The following is an 11,144-nucleotide window of genomic DNA, read 5'->3' on the forward strand; positions in this document are numbered from 1 at the left end:
AAGCATCTGTGTCAGGAAAAAAAAGTAACTCCCATAGCTTGTGTGTGGCAAATATGTTGCCTATGGACTTTTAAACTAGAAACACTGGGAAGACTTAGAGAAAAAAAAAAAAAAAAAGAGAGGAAAACAATATCCCTGTTTTTGCAGGCTCTTAGAGAAGTGAGAGAGCTGTTTGCTTTCAAGTGTGTCATGCAAAGAGAATTGGTGGATCTGCAAAACACTCATCTTACTAATAGAGTTATTGAGAATCCAGAGTGAAACAGAGACATACCTCTCTCCATATAGAAAAGAAAAGATCTCAGACAGACTGAACACCTCTGGGGACAGGAAAAAGGGGTGACATGGCTGTGTGTGGTGTGTAGGACTTCAACTGTATTTGGAGCCAGCCATAAAAGGAGTGCTGTGACACCTGAAAATATCCCATCCTTATGGAATGATGGCCACAAATCTCTGGCTCTTGCACTGTGGAGGTTTCAGTGCATGGTACAAAAGCTTTACTAGAGTCAAGTTTGCAACTGAGTAAAAGTTGCAACTGGGAAAAAGTCAAGAGAGAAATCACAGTAGCTTTGGCCACTTGTGTGATTTTTTGTAAGGCTAAAGAACAAAAGCAGGTACAAGGTGTGAATGATTTTGCAACACTTTTCCAACACTTTTTCTCTGCCTATAGAGAAGCTAGTAGAATTAGCAAATGGAGGAGGGACATTTAATAGAGAATGAGAGGAGGATAGTGCACGCTTTTTTTTTTTCCTTAACTAGTGGAGGCAGTGGAGTAAGACAGCAAAGCTGACTGCTAAGAACAGTCTGGTGATGAGGGAAAAGATGCAATTGCAGTTAAAGTATCTTGTGATTCTGAGAAAACCATCTGTCAGAAGTCAATGAAAAAGAGGAAACAATAGTGTGTCTGTTTGCTCTCTTGCTCATATTTTGTTGTCACACCAGGCACTCAGGGAATTGGCCAAAAATATCACTTTAAACACCAAAATTCCAAGATTGTTCCATGCAAAAGAGGAAACCTGTAGCCCTGTAAAACACATGTTTTGGGCAAAATGTACTCTCTTGGGCAGCAATGGAAATGCATTTATTTATATGCAGAGAAGAAAAGTACTGTGTTATATTTAGTTATGTTGTTAGAAAGGAGCACTGATATTCACAGTTCTTTATTAATTGTGCATGTTGAAATAGTTGATTTCCTGTTGTTTTAGGAATAGCAAGGGAATAACTACCTCAGCAATACTTTTGCCAGCTCACTGTGTGTGGGCATGTCAAAAAAAAAATAAGTGATCCACCATGGTATGTCATTGCTGAAAATGTCTCTTGAGCCTCTTGTATTCAGGCCGTGTTATCCTGTGTGGAATGATTCCAAAGAGAAGAGTGCTCTTGCTGTCTGAATTGCCCTCTGCTCCTTTGCTCAGTTTCATTTCTGCCAGATAGCCTTTGCTCTGATCATTTGCTCAGGTCACTAGATAATGCAGCAAAGAATCTGTTTGGGAATAGAGTTCACAGCATTTTGAGTTCACAGGCTTTAGAGTGTGAAATGCCTTCTGGAGAAAGGTTACTTTCTTTTGCCCAGGTTCACTCCACTGATTATAAGAATGACAAGAGAGGGAGCACAGCTGGATAAACTGAGCCTCAAGCCAGATGCAGATGCCTTTAGCTGAGGGAGAGAAGGACCAGATTGTCTCAAACCATCCAGCAGAGGTTTTCCTTCTCCAACAGAAAGTTGTTCATGTTTAGGACGACTTCTTCAGCATGGCATTTCTAATCCTACATAACACACAAGCACTGGAATTCCTCTGAGCAACCAAAAAAACCCCATCACAGCTAAGCCTGGATCCCAGTGACTGCAAACTCTCACAGAAAGCATGAATGGGGGGGTCTGTGGTGCATACACTGGTTGCTATCTGGTATAAACTAAAACATAAATTTATTTAGAACCTACCAAAACTGATTTCAAACCTCAGCCTTCCCAAACAGTGGTAAGATGAAGTCCATAAAATGCCATGCAATTAAGGTAACTTTTTGTTTGTGATCATGGTGATCTTCTGGGAGGAGAACTAATGAAATGTTCAGAGAAAATGCTTAAGAACCATGGTGGCAATATCTGAACAGGTGAAATGTTTTTCAGATGCAAACAAAATTACATAAAGTCTCAGTTAAGGAAATAAAATGCAGCACGGGTATTTGCTGTACAAATTAAAGATTACATCAAAAATTTTTAAGAAGCGGATTAAAAGAAAGAATATTATCCATAATTTTATATATATAATTGTAAATTGATTATCACTATGTCAGCATAACTGTTAAAATAAATGAGCTCTGATTTGAAATTGTAAAACATATTAAGCATGGGTTTGTGTTTTAAGTCTAAATGGACCATAGAGAAAGCTATTTTAAGAACAGGTATTGTAAAAAAAAAATCTTAACGCTACGTTAGAAAGAAAATATGTATGTGTCCTGCTCTAAGCCACTGCCATGAAGCAAAGAATCTAGCAAATTTTGGAAATAAATCTCTGATATGAAAATATACCCTCTTGAAGAAAAAAAACCTGTATTCCTGGGTACATTAGTGCCAGAGCAAAACAGTGCTCATCACAGAAATAATGTTTTAATGTTGTCTTTAGAAATAAAAAATATAGAAAAGTATTTATTTCTCCTCATAGCACAGTCAAATAGGAAACCATGTAATGCAACAGGATATGATATGGGTGCCAATTAGTGAGAAACAGGAACTGAAATCTGTGTGGCTTAATGTTGTTTATTGAATGATTTGATAAAATATGGTACTACTGCTAGGATTTGATGAGAACTGTAGTTTCATTTTATTGTAAAAAGCTGGTTTGGCCCTTAAATAACTCAAAAAATTCCCTTTGGTACCATTTACAATACAAGTGCAAAGTGTAGATATAGTGTAGTGTGGCATTTGGGTATTTGAAAATGTGGTTGCAGGACAGATGGGTGGCTGGGCTGAATTCCCCTAAAAGCCCTGTCTTTCAGGAGGTGCAGTGGTCAGGACATGAACCTGATTCCATCATGGGTTAGAGGCAGGTCAGTAGCTGCCAGCACAATGAGTACAGGTGGGGATCTGCCTGCGGATGCTGCCTGGATTTTTGGGTGTGCTGCCATGAAATGCAGCCATGGATGTGCTGCCCCTTTCTTCTATTCACAGCAGGGCAGGGCTCACCCCAGAAGTTAAAAAAGGAGCAATATTGCATGGCTTATCAGCTGGTGATCAGCTGTCCAACATCTTCCTCCAGCCCCTGGTGCTCGACTTCTTGCACCATTGATTGCATACATATAATATTTTGTAATGTTTTAATTCTGACTTTTCCAACTTATTTACTTCCTTTTTTTCCCTGGCACTTGTCTCCAGCTAATATTGCAATTACGGCCTCTTTGTCCTTTTCCCATCACTGCTGCTGGTGTGATGTGATGCAGGCAAGATTTGGTGCAGCAACATACACTGCTGTACTAGTTACAGCTCAGAGAGAGAGAAGTGGGTTTTATTTCTCAGTTTTCTTTGTCAGATTATTGATTGTGATTTTATTTTGCAGGGAGGGAGGGAGGGAGGGAGGGAGGGAGGGAGGGAGGAAGGAAGGAAGGAAGGAAGGAAGGAAGGAAGGAAGGAAGGAAGGAAGGAAGGAAGGAAGGAAGGAAGGAAGGAAGGAAGGAAGGAAGGAAGGAAGGAAGGAAGGAAGGAAGGAAGGAAGGAAGGAAGGAAGGAAGGAAGGAAGGAAGGAAGGAAGGAAGGAAGGAAGGAAGGAAGGAAGGAAGGAAGGAAGGAAGGATCTACCTCACAGAGCTGTAGGTGCTCCTGTGACAGGTGAAGGCAATAATGTGATCTTTGTCTAGACCCATTCTGGAGATAATGCACTCTGGTTTTCATTTCTGAAAGGGACATTTCGAAGACTCTGCTCTTTTGTGTGAAAAGAAGTCATGATCTGCCATAACTTGATGATATCTAAGACGAGTTTTTGCCTTTAATGACTCAGAAATAATTTTTCCTGGGGTAAAGAAGGATGTGATCTGGCAGGGTGTCAGCTGCTCGGTGAGCACTGCCCACTCTGCTGTTACTTCCCTGAAATCCTCCAGAAAGCAGTGAAAAGGAGATGAATGTTGCCATTCATCTACACACACATGGGTTGTCATGCTGCACAGCCAGCACTGTGAAGCAAACATTGACCCCTGCTTTTGTGACAGCTGAGGTGACCTTGCTCCAGAGAATGGAGAACACTCCTGCTCTGCCATCTGGCTCCAGCCCTTCAGCTTCCCAGGCATCAGCACTTCTGGGACCTGCTCCTGGGGCAGTTGGCTTCAGCCACAATGCTCCCTTTGGCACAATGAACAAAGAAAAATCCCACAGTTTGCTTTCTGAACATGCTGTACCAGAATACTAAGAAAGCTGGCTAGCCCCCAAGGCTGACAGACATCACAGCCACCTCCACCCAGGCTCCCTTCAGACTTCATCCTTCATTCCAAAGACAGTAGCAGAGGAAAGAGCAGCTGGAGACTCTGGCGTGTTTGCTCCCACAGGCACCTTACTCATCTCTTGTCTTGTTTAGGATCTGTATTTGTTCTGGCGACTTTGCAGAGGCTGAAGGGTCATTAAACTTGCTATTTTGACTCCTCTAAGCCACCAGAGTCAAAGGGCCCTGAGTTGCTCAGCAAATGCTTGGCTAGAGCATCACCTTCATATAGGAATATGCCCCATGTTGATGGAGTGACAAAACTACCCTTTGTCCCCTCAAAAAGGAAATAAGCCCAGAAGTTTCTCTCCTCAATGAGGTGAAAAGGCATCTCATAGGACCTGGGGAACTTCACCTCAAACTTAAAGATAGCTAATTGGACAGAAGCCAAAATGTCCTGCCTAAACAATTTACTAGAAAAAGAAGATAATAAAGAAATGAATCGCTTTTGTGAGGTGTTTTACCAAGGACAAGAGAGCCTCTTGCACCTAGATAATTTTTTCTCTGTAAAAAGTTTTGTTATTTTGCCTTTTATTAAAACCTTTTTGTTTCCAACACTACCACAGAAGCCATCCTACTGATTTTATGCCTTCTAAGGTGACTGAGCTATCTTGGGTGTGAAATATATCTCCAAGAGCTTATGAGACCTGGCTCAAGGAGACTCATATTTCACCTTCAGAAAGACCTCCAGATTTAACCTACAACCCCAAGACAACCACATCCACATGGATCTGTTATGTCAGTCAGTGGCTCATTTCCAGAGCTCATTGTTCTTACTCTTAACAACTTCTCCCCTGGCAGTTGCCTGGATTTGCTTCCAGTCTCAGGTTTCCCTTCTCATTTCTGTGCTGAAGAGCCTCGCTAGAGTGACTACCTCCTCTCTCCTCTCCCTCATCCAGCCACTTGATGGGCTTTGTGCCACAGCATTGCACTGAAATACATTTCTGCTTTTTGTGAACATTGACCTTTTGTTGCATTTCTTGCTTTTCTGCAGCTTGAGGAATTATTGTCATGGCCTACTGTTCTTCACCTGTACAGCAGTGCAGCTGAGGGTGGAATAGAGCCCAAATTCAAAGGCAGTTCAATGAATGAGTACAACAGGACTGAGGTGCTTTAAATATGCAAATAGGTCCTTTGCCTATACTCCATCAGAGGAGCGACATATCAGACAAATTTGAAGTCTATAAACACTTGTGTCCATTCTTAGCAGGGCATTGATAGTACTGTCTTCATTGCACTGTTAACAGACTGGCTCTTCCCAAAAGGTTAAGTGAAAAATGGAAAAAGAAGAACAGAAAGGCAGGCAGACATATAAAATCCTGGTAAATCCACTTTTAAGACCAGATTACTTGCATAAATAAGCCTAAATTAGGTTAAATGTTGTAGAAACTGATTTTGTGAGAAGGACAGGCCAGAGTTCAGCTTTTCCTCCTTATAATTTTACTGTACCTCAGGAAAAACAGGTCCCCAGTTTTGTTATTTTAAAAATACAAATAATCTGCTCTTGTGAGCAGTAGACAATTTTTTAAAATAGTCTTGAGTACATAAATTCAAAATGTTCTTGGTTGTACAGGAAGCTTTTTTTTTCTTTTAAGTGTGCTAATTCATGCTCTAAGTGGAAAAGTGGAAACAAGGAAATATTGCCCTTGCAAAGACAAATATTTATTTTATTATTGAAAGCTCAGAGCAGTCATTCAGCCTTTGAGATCTGAGATTGCTGAGAGATGTTTTAAGATTGTATTCTAAATGTTTAAGAGATTACAGGCTTAGTTTTCTAGAGTGCTCATTAAGTTTCTCTGGAGTGTGAATGAGGAGTTGTAATCCCTTTCATTCTCCTCTTTGCGTGTGTTTGTATTAGCAGGATCTGTCTAAGTCTATAATTCTGCAACAAATAGGATTAACAGGCTGTCTGCTCCTGCTGCATCTCAGCTGGATTGCAGAAATGTGCATTTCTTTTCCCCTCATGAGCACGTTTGTGTGTGTGGTACACAGAAAGACCAGGAATGAAGGATTGCTGATGGATGTGCAGCTGTGTCCCTCCTCTGTCCTCCTTCTCAAATCCTCAGGAGATTTCTTAGGAGCAAAAAAGCTGCTGAGCAGTTTGGATCTTCTCTGAGTGACTGCTTCAGGGACTGACTCATCTCAGCAGTGGCTGCTTCCCTTGTCCCAATCAGTTTTATTTTATTTTCCAAAGTTGGTCACCTCAGAGTTTGTGCTGTCACACATCTCCCTGAAAAGTTGTATTTGTTTAATGTCTCTTGTTAGAATATAGTGTATTTTGGCTGTGGGAGAGGAAAAAACAGATGATTAAGAACATTCAGGGATGAATTTGCAAGACAAGTTGTCTATGAACTAAAAGAAAGTTTGTGATTATTTTTCTTGCCCTAGTGGTTTTCACTCCCACTTAGTGCATAATTCATCAGCCTTGATAGAAAGAAGCATTGCCCTTACAGCTCATATGATACTCTAGAGAAAGTATAGGGGTTTTAAAGTTTTGTGGGTTTTGTGTTTTTGTTTTGGTGGTTTTTTTTTTTCTTTTTAAATGGACCAGATTGGGCATTCATGTAATTTTAGGGGAGAGAAGGAATTCCTGTTCTCTTGCATGCTACTCATGTATCTACACAGCAGATGCAATCCATCCTGTGCACTGTTTTCAGAATATCAGAACCATGGCAAGAGAAATGCATGTATGTATTCACATATGCATGGATCCACAAGAAATGCAAGATGACATTGTTAAAAAGCTGTATATTTCCTTTGACCATTTCACTTTTGAGAACTTCCACCCACCATGAGCAGAGGATGTTAGAAAAGAAAGCAGTAGGGATGAGAACCACATTGAATGAATACATAGGAACACAACACACATCACCGAGGCAATTCAAAATCCAGTAGACATTTATCTTTAATTTTGTTCTCTGTACTCCATACAGAGATTTTTCACCCAGATTCCAGTCTGCTGGAATGAAAAAGCGCATGTGAGGTAAGAGCGCCCACTTTCCCCATTTGTGCTGGTTTCCCCATTTGTGCTGGTTTCCCCACCCAAACGCCTGCTTTTCCTCACGGGGGTTTTCCTGGAATCACAGCTGGAAGGGTCTCAGTGGAGCATGCACGCAGAGGTGCTTCCTGTGCCTGCAGCTTCTCACATGGGCTGCCCAGGCCCGTCCACCCACACAGCCACAAAAGCAGAACAAGCTGTGAAAACAGGCAGAGATGGTGAGGCAGTCACTCAGTGACACAATGGAAAATGTTCTAGGGGTATGGAGCACTTCTAAATCAGCACAGCCAGGAGTTGCAGGGATGTGGGAAAGTGTGCAAGTGCCTAAATCGTCCATGGTGAGACTGGTGGAGGGCATCCCTTCCTAATGGGAATATTGCTAACAGTGGAAATAATTTAAGAATATTTGGGATAATTCTGTCCCTGAAATTTAGGGAATTTAATTTAAATCTGCAATTTGGACCCACAATACCAGATATACCTCTGATATATATTACAAATGTTTTTAATTTTACTACCTCTTTGGGATTAATCAAGTCTATTCATTTCTAAATAAGATTCCTTGCCAGTAACTTTTATTTTTTCCCCAGCCAGTATCAGTCTCCAGTAAGTTATCTGGACTGTTTATATCCTCATGGCTCCTAGATGTATTTGTTCCTGTATTACCCCCCAACAGTGTGTTTTAATTGTTTCTGAGAATCTTATCTTTTGGTTCATGACTATGGCTTTGTGTGAAGCCAGTCCAGTATGGTCTTGCCCAAGCAGAAGGCATCCATTTGGCATTCTTCTAATTCCCACTGGAAGGATCAAAATATTTGGAAAGCCATTAAAAGGAAAGGAAGTCCTGCAGGGGAGAACATCCCTTGCTCTAGTACCACAGCCCTCAGCATTTTCTGAGTCGTATTTTGTAGAAAATTTTAACTTTCTGCTGACCACTGGCAGCCTGAGAAAGTGCCTAAAAAGGGTGCCTAAGGCTGCTACAGAGATTGGGGGGTTTCACTGGGGTTGTGCTGAGGTCCAGCTGTTGAGCACAGCTGCATGGCTGGGCTGCCTTTGGCCCTGTGTTCAGAGACAGGCAGGGTTTTTACTCTGCTGAGGGGGTGTAGCTGAGAAGAGAGAGGTCTGTGGGCTGGTCACTGCCTGCTCACACCTCAGCAGCAGCCTTTGCCAAAAGGTGATGGGCTTTGAGCCAGGGACAGGGCCATGAGGTGAATTAGTCTGAGCTCAACATCAAGAAGCAGCAGCAGAGATCAGTCTCCACCCAGCTGGCAGTGGTGCTTGCTTTGAGAGTGTTTTATATGGCCTTTCCTCAAGTGCTGAAAGCAATTAGCTCTAATAATTAGCCTGTAAAATAATAGTGGAGCTGTAATTTAATGTGATTGCTTTGGTTCTGTGTCTGCTTCTCATCTGTTGCCAGACTAGATGTGAGTTGAAGTAGCCCAGAACAATAACAATAACATACAGATGGAATTGTACCACTTACATTGACTTTATTTTCTGTTTTCCTGTCAGCACTCAGGAGTTTATATTTTCTGATTATTATCCTGTTTCTATTCAGATGTGAAAAACCTTTCAATTATACCATTAGAAGCAAGATAAAACACTTTCAAGTATGTTTACAGGATGATTTTTAAACTTGCGGACTAAGAAATCCTGTTTCATTCTCACATTCACAATCCTGTACAGTTTTCTCAAAATGAGACACATTTTACTGTTCTAACCTATAAATAATTGTTGCGTTGGTAAGCGTTTGAAAAGGATAAAGAGAAAGAATATTTTTATATGTTAGTGTTTATGGAAAAGACCTGGTGGATACTGATGGAGGTTTCCACCCTCCAGGCAAGTAGGCTTTGTGACTGAGGTCACACAGGTTGACACCTGTGGGATTGCCTCAGCAGGGATTCACAGAATCAAGACCCCAGTGTTCTACAAAGTCACCACAAAGGTCAGCATAAACAGTTTCTGGGTAGCTAATGCAATAACATAAAACCAATCTCATCCTCATGTCAAATAAAGACAATAATGTGGTTGTAGAAGGAAAAAAAAAAAGTGTGGTTTTTTATGTACTGTGGAAGAAATATGAAGAAGGAAATTTGCAGTCTAGATCTGAATCAAGGTCATTAAGAGTCAACAAGGTCTTACTTACATAAGTGAAATCTAAACCAGGACTTAATAATAGAAAAATAACACAGAAATCTCATAAATTTTGGGGTAACCCTTGACCTGGGAGACAGCCTGTTTTAGTCAGTTTACATATCTGCTATATATTTGGAAATGTTAATTGAGCAGTTCTTGTAGCACTAGAGGGAATATTAGCGCAAGCCAGGGAAGAATTTGTTAGGTTTATATTTTAAGCATGCCAGCAATTAGTGTTATCAAAACTCTATTGTATTAAGAATGTTTACTATCCTTTTAAAAGCATTTTAAAAGAATGTTTTCATAGTGACCATGGTAGATGTAGACACAAACTTAGTCATAATTTTACCCAAACAAGCACTATCTGCTTGTGATTTAGCTAAATAAAAATGTGACCTTATTGTCTTAGGTCAGCTTTGAAGAATTAAAGTAAACATATTTTATTTATCAAGGGAAGAGTTCAAAATGTTTTAATAGGACTTTCATTGTATATCAAGTTTAGGGCAGTAAAGAGGAACTGCTTTGCAGTTTCTGTGATAATTTCATTCATTATGAGATGTAGTTAGGGGAAGAAACTTGCTCTAAAAAAGAATCCCATTAATTCTGGGAATGCAGGAAATGTAAGGCAGTCTTATCTAGAATTTAAGTAATATCTCTGCCATCCTAAGAAATATCTTAGGTTCTTTAGCCTGAGGACAATACTACAAAGTTGCAGACAAGGTGAGAAAAATTTATTTAAAAATGTCAAGCCAAATTCACTGGTCAACCAGACGATCAGATCCTAATATGGTGCTAAAATACCTGCAGATGACAGGGCAGGCTTTATTCTTCAATAGTAACCTAAGAGATGATGGGAATAGCTGGCTGTTTCACCAGAAAAAGTAGGGCCAGAAGTGAGAACTCTTGAACCTACATAAACTCCATGGCTGGTCACCTTTGAGCAGATGATGAGCAGTGTCATTTCCTGTGATTATCCAGTTCTGGATGTTCTCTGTGTGATATCTCTGTATGGTCAAAGCTTTTGTCTTTTAAAAGAGAAAACTACACAGTTTTGTGCAACTCTTAGGCTACAGTGTCAGCCAGTTTTTAATATTGTGAGGGGCATTAAACATATCTTTTTATTGTGGGCTGGACAGAGAAGTTCCCTTCTCTGGTGAAGAGATTTCTGCTGAGGCAAACACAAGCACTTGGCTCTCATGCTTTCTAAAAATCAGCATCTCAACTCTGTGGGAATGGGCTTCTCCAACAAATAATACTGTAATACCAGTGATAAATCTATGGTGCTTTAAATTGTGTAAATGGATTATAGTTCTTTTAATATGAGATACAGTGTTGTTTCTGGTATTGACAAACTCTCATTAGGAACACCTATTTCTCATAGAAGCATTGAAGTTCTTGAAGAAATAGGTGCTGGAAAGTGATAAACACACAGCAGAATAATTCTGAGTGTATTCACTTTATTAGTTTGTATTAGTGTATCAAAACTAAAAACACAGATGCCTGTGGCATGCACAGACTCCGTGGTTGCTTTTGTGCTGTTTTAAAGT

This window comes from Passer domesticus, chromosome 2, assembly GCF_036417665.1.
Source record: "Passer domesticus isolate bPasDom1 chromosome 2, bPasDom1.hap1, whole genome shotgun sequence".
NCBI classification, from domain to species: Eukaryota; Metazoa; Chordata; class Aves; order Passeriformes; family Passeridae; genus Passer; species Passer domesticus.